The 12,915-nt window shown below is 48.2% G+C and overlaps 1 long non-coding RNA gene across 1 annotated transcript in view; it reads left to right on the forward strand.

The window, feature by feature from the left end:
* The window catches only part of LOC113651074, a 59,020-nt gene that overhangs the window by 6,422 nt on the left and 39,683 nt on the right, over positions 1 to 12,915 (forward strand). The window contains exon 2 of the long non-coding RNA XR_007140571.1: positions 7,828 to 7,871. This is a non-coding gene — a long non-coding RNA (uncharacterized LOC113651074). The remainder of the gene's footprint in view (positions 1 to 7,827; positions 7,872 to 12,915) is intronic.

Below are 12,915 nucleotides of genomic sequence, written 5' to 3' on the forward strand. Positions count from 1 at the left end.
AAAGCACACAGGATGCTTTTGTGTGTGTGTGTGTTTTAGAATGTTTGTGTGTTAGAATGTGTGTTTGTGTGTGTGTGTGTTTTAGAATGTTTGTGTGTTAGAATGTGTGTGTGTTTTAGAATGTGTGTTAGAATGTGTCTGTTTTTGTGTGTGTGTGTGTTAGAATGTGTGTGTTTTAGTGTGTGTGTGTTAGAATGTTGGTGTGTTAGAATGTGTGTGTTTGTGTGTGTGTTAGAATGTTTGTGTTAGAATGTGTGTGTTTTAGTGTGTGTGTGTGTTATGGTTAGGACGTTGGTGTGTGTCTAGAATGTGTGTGTTTTAGTGTGTGTGTGTGTGTGTGTGTGTGTGTGTTAGAATGTGTGTGTTTTAGTGTGTGTGTGTGTTAGAATGTGTGTGTTTTAGTGTGTGTGTGTTAGAATGTTGGTGTGTTAGAATGTGTGTGTTTGTGTGTGTGTTAGAATGTTTGTGTTAGAATGTGTGTGTTTTAGTGTGTGTGTGTGTATGTTAGAATGTTTGTGTGTTAGAATGTGTGTGTTTTAGTGTGTGTGTGTGTGTGTGTGTGTGTGTGTTAGAATGTGTGTGTTTTAGTGTGTGTGTGTGTTAGAATGTGTGTGTTTGTGTGTGTTAGAATGTTTGTGTGTGTGTTTTAGAATGTTTGTGTGTTAGAATGTGTGTCTTAGTGTTTGTGTCTGTGTGTGTGTGTTAGAATGTTTGTTAGAATGTGTGTTTGTGTTTTAGTGTTTGTGTCTGTGTGTGTGTGTGTGTGTTTTAGAATGTTTGTGTGTTAGAATGTGTGTTTTAGTGTTTGTGTCTGTGTGTGTGTTAGAATGTTTGTGTTAGAATGTGTGTTTTAGAATGTTTGTTAGAATGTGTGTGTTTGTGTTTTAGTGTTTGTGTCTGTGTGTATTTAAGCATGTGCGTGTGTATGTGTGTCTGTGTGTTTAAGCGTCTGTGTGTCTGTGTGTCTTTAAGCATGTGCGTGTGTATGTGTGTCTGTGTGTTTAAGCGTCTGTGTGTCTGTGTGTCTTTAAGCATGTGCGTGTGTATGTGTGTCTGTGTGTTTAAGCGTCTGTGTGTCTGTGTGTCTGTGTGTCTTTAAGCATGTGCGTGTGTATGTGTGTCTGTGTGTTTAAGCGTCTGTGTGTGTGTGTCTGTGTGTCTGTGTGTCTTTAAGCATGTGTGTGTGTTTAAGCATGTGTGTGTGTGTGTGATACACAGGCGAGTTCATCTTTACTGCCTACTGAAGTGAAGATCTGTTTTTTTTTCCTTTCTTTTTTCCTCAGTACTCAGGTGTAAAGCTTCTGTCTCTTCTCTCCACTTTCCTTTTCTCTTTCGCTGGATAAACAGAACCTCGGCTGCAGAACCTGTCTGTAACATGAGAGCAGCGAGCGACTAAAGATTCACCAGATAACAGCAAGAGCTTTCTGTCACAAAGAAAACTTCAGGGGGGGAAAAAAACACAACTCGCCCGACCGCCGTCAGGTGTCCCACATCCGCCCACGTTTCTCTTTCTCTCCCTCTTCCTTTTCTTTTTGTATAAACGCCGCTGTGTTCCGTAGTCCAGCCGTTTTACTATTCGCTAGACAATCGTTGTCATTTCTGTCTCGGGGAGGAAAAAAAAAAGTGCATTCTTTCTTTTCGTGTCCTCCGATCCGACATCCGGTTTGTTCTCGTGCTGAACGTGACGGTCACGTACCGATCAGAAGCCGAACGAATCGTGCTAGTTACTTATCTCTAAGGAATTTCACGTAGCTAGGTCGACGCTTCGCACGTGACGTTACTGATGTGTAATAGATGTGTTATAGAGGCTTATAACCAAGTCCTTTTCTTCCACCGATCTCCTGCTCCTGCTGCGTCACAGGGTGGTGTAAGGAAACGCACACGGAGGAAACCTCTTCATACATCAGCTCAGAGATGCTCGGGATCGTTTGATTGACAGAGCAGGAGCGTGTATGCCCCGCCCTCACAGATGTACGAATAGTTGCATTTCTGTCTCATAGCTTGACGTTCGAATTTGAGCGTGTGCGTGTGCGTGTGTGTGTGTGTGTGTGTGTGTGTGTGTGTGTGTGTGTGTGTGTGTGTGAACACGCTCCGGACCCCATGAACGTTATAAGTAACACGCGGCCTCTTCGGGTGTGGAAACAGCGAGCTTAAAAAATATCGCGAGGAGCGACGCTCGTAGCTCTCATCCATAATTAAAGTCATCACAGCAGGGGAACGTTGGCATACGAAGTGCAACTCGATCTGCGCAGGCGTAAGAAGGAAAAAAAAACCCAGGCAGTGCTCTCAGGTGCTCTCGTGTGTTCGTGCGCCGTCTCACACACACAAACACACACACACACACACACACACACACGAGGACGGAAACATGGGGTGTCGCTGCGGGTTGGTTAGCAGGCTCGTTTAAGCATGCCGCAGGAGCAACAGCTACGTCTTGCAGGAGAGTCGAGAGCTCATCTCATCTGGCTCAGGGGAGGAGAGCATCCATCCATCCATCCATCTATCCATCCATCCATCCATCAGTCAGTCAGTCGTTCGCTCATTCTCTCACTCGCTCGCTCTCAGGACACATGTCACAGTCTCGTCACGCTGTGCTCCCGCTGTGACACGCCGACACCTCCCGACTAGATCCAACAGCAAAAAAAAGTTTCACACGGATACCAACACGAACTTTACGTGACCCCCGACCTCAAGCCAACGCACGCATAAAGTCGGGGAACAATTAAGGAGCGACGTGTCAGATGGCTCTAACAGGAACACGTCAGAACCTTAATGCTTTTAATAGAGAGAAAATCACTCGCCGCCGTTCCTCCCCTTCTCTTCCTCTTCCTCCCAGAATAATAACGCCGACCTTTACTTTCCATCCCGCTCCTAATATCAGCAAATACACCATTTATTTTTGCATACTTTTGTAATCGGGCACAACCTTGGCTTCGAGGAATAATTAATCGTCTGTATTCGGCAGTGTCACTCTCCCACTCTCGGGTCACTCTCTCTCACGACGACGACGCTTCACCGCGGAGGGTTATTAAGGTCGTGAGAGGTTGCCGAAAACGGCAGAAACTCAAGGCGACGAATCTTCTTTAAGCGAAGTGTTCTGTGGGTCAGAAGGGAAACAGATTCTTCTGACTCGTTCGGAATCGATTCTTCTGACTTCTGACTCGATTCTTCTGTTCGGTTCGGTTTCAAAACGTAAATTTGAACCCAAACGGAAAATAAACACGGACTGTTTATTGTGTGATGATTAAAAACACGTCTCTTGGCCCAAACACACAGCAGGTTCAAATCCCTTCCTGAATCGATTCCCGAGATGATCCGAATCGTCTTCTCGAATCGGCGCGATCGTTCCGAGAGCTTCGGCGAGTGCTGCGTCAGATTAGGAGTCGTGTGTTGTCTAGGTGCGGGGTCATGACCTCCCGCCCTATAGCTCGGCTCAGGTCCGAACGCCGTAGAGCTTCGGTTCTGCACTCCGAGGCCACGTACTTTTAGACGGTTCACACGAGCCCAGAAAAACAACACGCATCGATTACAGCTGCTTATGTGTCCATGTTAAGCCCCCGAGGATGCCGTCGTCACGGCGTTCGGTGTTTGCTGGAGACTGTTCGCTTTTAAACAGAGGGGGATTTTTTGCCATGGTAACTGGCAGGGTGATTGCCTTGATGACGGACGGAAGGTTCATTCTCCCATGTGTGTGTTTGTGTGTGTGTGTGTGTGTGTGTGTGTGTGTGTGTGGCACGACAGCTGCGTAGGCAGCGGGGTTGACCTTCACACGCTGAAATCTCAAGGCCTGTTTGGTTCCACCGAGCTCTGCTGCTCCTCGCTGTGGCCCGATGAAGCCTGACGCTCACGCCTTCGCCCCATCTCCAGTGTATCTGTGATCACTACAGGGCTCATATTTACATCTGTGTCTCTAACTGTAGAATAAGTCACTTAGATACGAGGAGAATAATCAAGCTGTGATGAAGTGATGAAGCAGAGTGGTTATTTTCCCTCTCTCTCTCTCTCTCTCTCTCTCTCTCTCTCTCTCTCTCTCTCTCTCCCCCCCCGTCTCTCTCTCTCTGTCTGTCTGTCTGTGTGTCTCTTTCTCTTTCTCTCTCTCTCTACTATGCTCTGTCTCTCTCTCTCTGTATCTTTCTCTCTCTCTCGCTCTGTCTCTCTCTCTATGTCTCTCTCTCTCTGTCTGTCTGTGTGTGTCTATCTCTCTCTCTTTCTCTCTCTTTCTCTCCCTGTATCTCTCTCTCTCTCTGTGTCTCTCTCTGTCTGTCTCTCTGTGTCTCTGTGTCTCTTTCACTCTCTCTCTCTCTCTCTCTCTCTCTCTCTCTCTCTCTCTCTCTCTCTGTCTCTCTCTCCCAATAGGCTAATAAAACATAAACAACCAAGTAAAAAGTCACAGCTTCACCTCTAACACTGGAGACTCCTTTTATAAACAATAATTCTAATGTCATCATGTCATAACGCGTAATGTCTGCTGTACCAGTCGCTATAAAGGTGCCGTTACTCTAGAAGTGCTTCTATAGAAAATACATCAACACCATCTGACCAATCACAATGCACCAGGATAGAGATGATGACAAAAGATGCTGAGGTTCTCCTCTAATTGAAAGGATATGTTGCTGAGTTTGAGGAAACTCTGTGTGTGTGTGTGTGTGTGTGTGTGTGTGTGTGTGTGTGTGTGTGTGTGTGTGTGTGTGTGGCTCCCAGGCCCGCTTTTCTAGACTTGTTCTCTCAGCCGGAAAACCTTAAGTGAGTCCTTTATTATCTAGTTTATTTGTTTGCTGTGATGTGTTTCGCATTCGGGTTTGTGAGCCAAACGCTTTCCAGATGTTGCGCAGGGGCAGGCGGCTGGCCGCGCCGGGTGTTTGTGCTTTTTGTTTGGGGGGGGGGGGGGGGTTTACAAATGGCTCTCACATGTGGAGCCACTGCTGCGGACGGTCTCTCTCTCTTTCTCTCTCTCTCGCTCTTTCTCTTTCTCGTGCTTTCTCTCCTCCCCTGCTTGCATCTGGTGCTCATTTTCACAGAACTTCAAAGGTGAGGGTGGAAAGTGAAGACTCGGAAACGAGCAGAATATTAATCCAGCCGCGTCGTCCCAGCTCGGGGTGCTGCCTCGTCTCGCACACGCACCGCACAGAAAAATCGCCGCCGTGGCACCGCGTTCATCCTTCATTCAGCCGAAGACAGAGTGGGGTGGGGGTGGGGGGTAAGAGTGTTTGAGAGAACAAGCGAAGAGGAAAGGGGGGGAGACTGTGTGTGTGTGTGTGTGTGTGTGTGTGCGTGCGCGCGTGCGTGTTGTCTTTCTCCTGTTAGCGTGTGAGTGATGAGCCGCAGAGCAGGCGGCTGAGGCCGGAGCTGCTCTCAGATGGGGCTAATTATCTGGTGGCCATTTTAGAGGAAGTGTTTACAGAGATGAAAAATGGCTGGATCCTCTTTTAAGGCCCCCTTTTTTTTTCTCTCCTCCTCTCACACTCCTCCGGCCACCAACTCCTAACGACCACACGGCGAAAGAAGACAATTATAGGTCTAAGAATCAACAGGAACCAAAAAAAAAACCCCAAACCAAACAGAAACAAAGCCCGAGTGCACGCGTATCCGTCTCACAAGCAAGAAGCGAGAAGAAACGAAGCTTTTCACTCGCAGCCCGGCAGAAAAGAGACGGGCCTGCAGGCCTCGAGACACACTCGAGACAGAGAGAAAGAGGAAGTGGAGGAGCGGTCGGCTTTGTACGGCGAAATAATCTGACGAGAAGATGAATCACTGCTGTTTGGGATTCGGTTTCCTGCGCTGGGACGCTCGAATTGTCAGGACTTGCCTGTTTTTCTCCGAAGGCTCTGGTAAGATGGCGTCCCGGAGCCTCCCTGAAGAATCGGCAGACTTCGGCATTGTGAAGACGCTTCCTGCGTACGGCAGCACGGTTTGCCCTCTGGCCAACAGCATCATCGTTTCATCCGAATTCTTTCCCCTCAGGCCACGGGAATAGAAAAAACGTACCGTCAGGTCGCCTTATCCGACAGAGACGGAGTAAAGCGGACCGCCGTGACGCTACGCGTGTGTCAGAAGAAGAAGGCGTGTGACGATGTAATCCACCCCGTAGCGTGTACGTATAGGACGATCGGCACGGCCCGCGCGCCTGTCATCATCTCGGCATCAGAGCTGTCATTATGGCCGACGTCGCTCTTATCAGTACATCAGCTGCAGAGACGCCTTGGTGTCATTTCCTCTGTGTCCTCGTCGCCTGCTTCACGTGTGAAATCCTTCATACTCTTTCGTCATATACGTTTTATAGCGTAGATCCACAGTGTCCCGTGTAGCATGTGGGTGCAGTAAACCGTGGAGGTTTTTCCCCCTAAACATAAATCTCATCTTCACAGCTCCGAAACCGAAACACTTCTCCTGCGTCGGGGCTTTCTTTATATTTCACCAATTTCAGTTCCCTTATAATTTTAAATATTGCGTAATTTAAAAACAAACAAAAAAAATTTGTCATGAGACAAACTGTGGTTAGCTGCTTGGGGATTCCTCTGGGGTCCTCTGTGTGTGTGTGTGTGTGTGTGTGTGTGTGTGTGTGTGTGTGTGTGTGTGTGTGTGTGTGTGTGTGTGTGTGATGTCTCAGGTCAGGGCTTATCGTTACAGGAGGATCATGGCCACGTCTCCCTCTGCCTCGTTTTACACTTCCACAATCTCCCGAACACATGAAGATCCTTGTGTGTAACTCCGTAGCTCTAACCAATCAGGAACGAGTCCTGCTTTTAGCCCCTCCCCCTCAATTGAATCCCATCGGTTCCCAAAGGCCCAGTTCCAGCTCCGTGGTGCCAAACATTTCTAGCACTTTTATTTGTAATGCTTATAAGAGGAACTGACACACACTGCTAGCATACACGCCGGTTTGTTTGCGGTGCTCCGTGTTGGGTGTGTGCTGTGCTGTGCTTTTCTTTTCTTTCTTTTTTTTTTGTTTTCACTCATTTGTGTGTGTGTGTGTGTGTGTGTGTTTGTGGTAAAGGCTGATTGTGGAGATTGGAAAATGTATCTGTTCACTGATAACCACACACACACACACACAGAGAGAGAGAGAGAGAGAGAGAGAGAGAGAGAGAGAGTGAGTTAAGGCCGTGAGAAAACCGGAGAGGGCTGGTTCTCTCGGCATGTGCACTAGGAAAAATCATCCCACACACCCGGAGACTTAAAGGCTGACTATAATTCCAACAGGTTTAACAGGAAAAAAATGTAACTGGGAGTGTTAGTGTGTGTGTGTGTGTGTGTGTGTGTTTAGCCCCACATGTGTGGGCATGTGGATGTGAGTGTGTGTGTGTGTGTGTGTGTGTCGTGTGTGTGTGTGTCGTGTGTGTGTGTGTGTGTGTGTGTGTGTGTGTGTGTGTGTGTGTGTGTGTGTGGAGCCCATGCCAGCCACAAGGTCTGGGTGCAAACATCATGGTTGTTCACAGTTTGACCACAAAGACAAAACTTGTTTTTGCCAGCTCACTCCCTTCAGGCTAAAGGCCTCTGTATATTTAACTCCTTTTGTCTCTGGCACGTCGCGTCATGTGATCACATCCCACATGAGAAAATACTCAACTAAAACTGTCTGTCTCTCTCTCTCTCTCTCTCTCTCTCTCTCTCTCTCTCTCTCTCTTTCATTTTCTCTCTCTCTCTCTCTCTCTCTCTCTCTCTCTCTCTCTCTCTCTCGCACTCTCTTGCATTTTCTCTCTCTCTCTCTCTCTCTCTCGCACTCTCTTGCATTTTCTCTCTCTCTCTCTCTCTCTCTCTCTCTCTCTCTCTCTCTCTCTCTCTCTCTCTCTCTCTCTCTCTCTCTCTCTCTCTCTCTCTCTCTCTCAGGTGGCAGTGCAGTGATGTTACAGAGTTGAGGACACTCCCACACAGTGAGTACCGGCTTTAGCACTTTTCTTCTCTCTGTGTCAGGGACCTGTGCGTCCCGTTGACTTGTGTCATGGTCGTGTGTCTCCTCGTCCCTTTAGCTCAAGGATGTCGGTTTGTTTATTATTTGTTTACTTTCCTTGTGGTGACGCTTCGCACATGTACACAACACTCCTGCGGGACGTGTGTGTACGTGTGTGTGTGGGTGTGTGTGGTGTGGTGTGTGTGGTGTGTGTGGGTGTGTTGTTACGTATGACGGGCCCTGTCTCACGATGTCTTCACGTCCCCCTCGTTTTAAGACACACCAGTCAGTGTTATTTTTACTGCGCTTGTTCATTAGTAGGTCACATGACCAGAACACATCAGCTTGTAAGCTGTCACGGACCTCCTGGAGGTGTGACGTCTTTGTAACACGGATTTACGTTACATTAGGGATAAAAAGTCCAAAACTATAAAGTTATTTTTTTCTTCTTTTTTTTTTCTTTTCTTTTGAACTTTGTAAAAGTCTTGAATCTGGCAGTGAGTCGTGTGGCAGAAGGCAGGGAGCGTGCCGTTACCCAGGCAGAGCCGCCGCCGTGCCGCTCCATTGTCCCGCTCCCTGGTGGTTACAGAAAGTGACAGAAACACAAGGACAGACCTTTTCTTTTCTGTCCTCCCTCCATCCTTCCTGCTCTCTCTCTCTCTCTCACTCTCTCTCCCTTCTGCTATTTCTCCTTCTCTTGTCTGCTTTCCTACTCAAATATATAAACCTTCTAGTAGCATGTTCCTCACGCTGGTGTGTAAAGTAGGATCGTGTGTGTGTGTGTAAATTTCTTTCTTTCTGAGGACTCTGTGTTCTATGTGAGGACCGAGAGCAGCGTACACTGCCCGCGTCCGCGTCACCGCGGCCACGGTACCCCATCAATAATGGTAATGGAGCCTAGCGGGGAGCATCGATTCTTTCGAGACGTAGCTAGGAAGACGCGACAGGCGGATCATCGCGCAGCGCGACATTTGTAACTCTTCTCGCTGCATCGTCGTCGCGTCTCGTGTTCAGCGCTCGATTCAAACAAAAGAAAGAAAAGGAAAAGAACAAGAGAAACAGGAGCGCGACACTGTCCTACTTCCAGCTGTCTGTGGAAAAAACAAACCCAACCCGCATGGAACTATGAATCTTAGATATCGCATCCATTCAGAGCTCCTGTTACGTTTTAATAATGGTGGTAAACAATAACACTGTGTAAAAAAACGTGTCTCTCTATAAGACCCGTGTCAGGATTGCAGGGGGGAGGGTGTGTGTGTGCGTCGGTGTGTGTGTGTGTGGGTGTCGCTGTGGGTGTGTGGTGTCAGTTTTACTGGTCGTTTTTGGTTGTCATGGGAAAAAAGGCAGCAGAAGACACCGCGTCCGGAGAGACACCCAGAGGAAGGTCCGAAAGTCGAAGCAGAGCAGATGAGTCGCTCTCTCAGGGACCAGAGAAAACTGCCTCAGAGTCGCTTGTTGCTTTTTATCTCCCTGGTCTCAGTTTCTTAAAATATCTCGTCCTGTGTGACGCCGAACGTTTCCCAGATCTAACGCCAGGAACGAAAAACTTATTATTTGTCTCTCTCTCTCTCTTTCTCTCTCTGTCTCTCTCTTTCTCTCTCTTTCTCTCTCTCTGTCTGTCTCTCTCTGTTTCTGTCACTCTCTCTCTGTCTCTCTGTATTTCTCTTTCTCTCTGTTTCTCTCTCTCTTTCATTCTCTCTCTCTCCCTCTTTCTCTCTCTCTCTCTCTCTCTCTCTCTCTCTCTTTTTCTCTGTCTCTCTCTCTCTCTCTCTCTCTCTCTCTCTGTGTGTGTCTCTCTCTGTCTCTCTCTCTTTTTCTCTGTCTCTCTCTCTCTCTCTCTCTCTCTCTCTCTCTCTCTCTCTCTCTCTTCTCTCTCTTGCTGTCTCTCTCTGTGTCTCTCTCTCTTTTTCTCTGTCTCTCTCTCTCTCTCTCTCTCTCTCTCTCTCTCTCTCTCTCTGTGTCTATCTCGCTGCGTCTGCTCGTCGTCTCTCTCTGTCTCTCTCTGGTGTCGCTCGGTCTGTCTACACACTCTAACCTGTCTCTCTCTCTACTCCCTCTCTCAGCTCTCTCTCGCTCTCTCATATATCTCTCTATGACGCGCTCTCTCGCGCTCGATCTCTCGCTCGCTCGCGCTGCTCGCGCTCGCTAAATGACACTGCATCACTTAAAACACACAAAATCCACTGCAGATTTCCTCTAGTCACAAAACCCATAGGCTGTATGAATATGCAAATTTGGAAACGCCCACCAAACAGAATAGAGCCCCGCCCACATCACTTGCTCATTTTTGATTGGCCCTGCATTCATGTGTTTAATATACGATCAACGTCCAGTTGGAGACAGAAGTGATTATTTTCCCCTAACAGCGTGTCCTAAAGCGCTTTATTCCCCTTTACCCACAGAAATGCACGCGTCCTGTGGAGAGAGAATAAAGTTGCAGCTTGTACTCGCTCACACACCAGAGCCGTTGTAAGCGTACAGTGTGCTTCCAGTGTTTCCCGTTGGGCCACGGTGATTAAAATACAAACACCAAAAAAACTTTAAGCACGCGCCCTCGGCCTTGAAAATCATAGTGGCGAAAGAGCAGAAACGAGGAGAGTGGTGTGTCGCGGAGATAAGTCAAGTAGGAGGGCTAAAAGCACAGATGTGGGAAGATGCTGCGCTTTTGTCTCAAGGACAGTTGTGCTGTGTGTGTGTGTGAGTGTGTGCGTGGTGTGTGTGATGTGTGTGTGCGTGCTGCCCGTGCGCACGTTGCGGTGTGTGTGTGTTTTTCTCTGGCTGAGGAGATTGAGCAAGAATGATGGAACTGGAGCTTGTTTACTGCCGAACGCTGTGCAGGATGTGTGTAGTGTGTGAGATAGAGTGTGTGTGTGTGTGTTGTGACTGTGTGTGTGGTGTGTGTGTGAGTGTGTGTGCGCGTGTGTGAGAGGGTGTTTGTATTTTTGAGCGAAAATACACACACGCAGGTTGGTGTTGAGGAGTGTAATGGATGCCTGGCTGTGTGGTGGTGGTGTGTGTGTGTGTGTGTGGTGCGCGCTAACTAGAGAGTCGAGAGAGAGAGAAAGAGTGAATGTGTAATGGTACGCCTCGCGCTGAGGCTGAGTCTGGATGTCCAGATCACAGTGAGATGTCATTACCTCAGCAGAGAGAGAGGAGGAGAGAGCGGAGAGAGAAGGAGAGAGAGAGGGAGGGAGAGAGAGACAAGATTTGACTATCAGATGCTACGACAGGAAAAGTTAGACAGGACGAAGAGAGGAGAGATACAGGGATGGGCCGAGAAGAGAGGAAGAAGAACGAGGGAGAGAGAGCGGCGAGATGGAAAGAGTGGTAAGTGACAGCCCAAAGCGAGGTAGAAAACTGGAAAGACGCCGCAAGGATAGCTGGCAGCGAGAGCAGAGGAGCTAGTGACAGGATGGAAGAGCGGGACAGAGATAGCGGAAGGAAAGATAGATTAGAGAGGAGGGTAGAGAGAGAGAGATCGAGAGACGAGAGAAGAGGAGTACAGCAGTAAAGATTGACTGTTCACCCCACCTCTCCGTCTCGCTCACTCACTCCGAACTCATCTTGCGTCAATCATCACAGCAAAAACACTTTCCTCTTGTATCTCAGCTTTTCCTGTCTAATATTAACGACGGAGGCGGGCAGGGGCGGGGCCGTCCGCTGAGAGGGAAGCCGCAGCAGTACAGTAATGCATACTGACTGCTACAGCTGCAGTTTGAGATGCTGAGGTACGGAGTCGTCACTCGGTACGCGTGATATTAGTCACTTCACCGCAGCAGCCGTTCACCATATCATCAGTCGTGTCTGTACAAGTGCGGCGTCGTGAGGTGTGTAGACAGTCATGAGTCATCTAGTAACGACCGGAATAGAGCGAGGCTCGGCACGACACACACACACCACACACACACACAACACCACACACAACACACAGCACACACACACTTACTACACCTGACTCTATGCCAGTGATCTCTGTCACGATGAGGTATGCTGGACGATAAAGATAGAGGCAGCTGGTGTTCTAGTGATGGGAACAAAAGACAGTGTGGCTCTGGACACGAGAAGAGTGTAGAGCGTGTGTGTGTGTGCTGTCATTTGATGTAGCTGATGACTATAATGTAAGTGTGTATCTGAGTATGGGTGTGTGTGTGCGAGATACAATAGCTACGATTATAATAACGATATATAAACAATTTCTAGTTTGTACATTTCCACCTGAGATGAGACTGATGATTCATTTAGTAACACTGATACTTCATTCTTGTCAGTATTAGTATTTGTGAATATGATGCATGATTAGCGGTCATATTAGGCAACAGGAACTGTGGTGACAGTTAGTCTAACAATGTACTATGACCTTGACAGAAATATTTCCTCCTAATATTCTTTTGGCATAAACTGGAGGTTATTCCGAGCCACGTTTCGGACATTACACACGTTTCGTACATCGATCTTGCGTGTGCGACTTGTTTAAACAGAGTCAGCCTGCTTTAACTCACACACACAACAAACACCAACACACACACCACACCACACACACACACACAAACACCTTACACACTACCTGAAGAAAGTCCCCGTTTGGGCCACAGTGGGATAAAGAATAAGCTTTTACAGCCCACCACAGCCTTGGCATCAACAGGAGAGACATTAAATAACTGTTAATTATTTAGTGCTGATTTTTTTTATGTACGTGTGCAAAGCAACGGCTCGTGACCACGTGTGTACGCACGATGGGCCTGGCACCGGTGAGAAAGGACGCGACGCGATTGTACGGCGTCAGCGTCCTCTCGCGTCTTAGACCGTTCTCGCCGACGTCAGTGATGACAACGCTGTTTCCTGGAAAACGTTCAACGTATAACGGAGACCTCGGGGCGAGGGCGCGGAAGGATCAGATGCGTATTGCGTCAGGAACGCAAAGTCCGACTCGGATAGCGAGCTTCCCCAGGTAGTCGCATCAACCCGAGACGCAGGTGACCGGCGGCGGAAGAGAACAGAGAGGAGTGACGAGAGAGAGAGAGAGAGGA

Source organism: Tachysurus fulvidraco, chromosome 5 (assembly GCF_022655615.1).
Source record: "Tachysurus fulvidraco isolate hzauxx_2018 chromosome 5, HZAU_PFXX_2.0, whole genome shotgun sequence".
In the NCBI taxonomy this organism is placed as follows: Eukaryota; Metazoa; Chordata; class Actinopteri; order Siluriformes; family Bagridae; genus Tachysurus; species Tachysurus fulvidraco.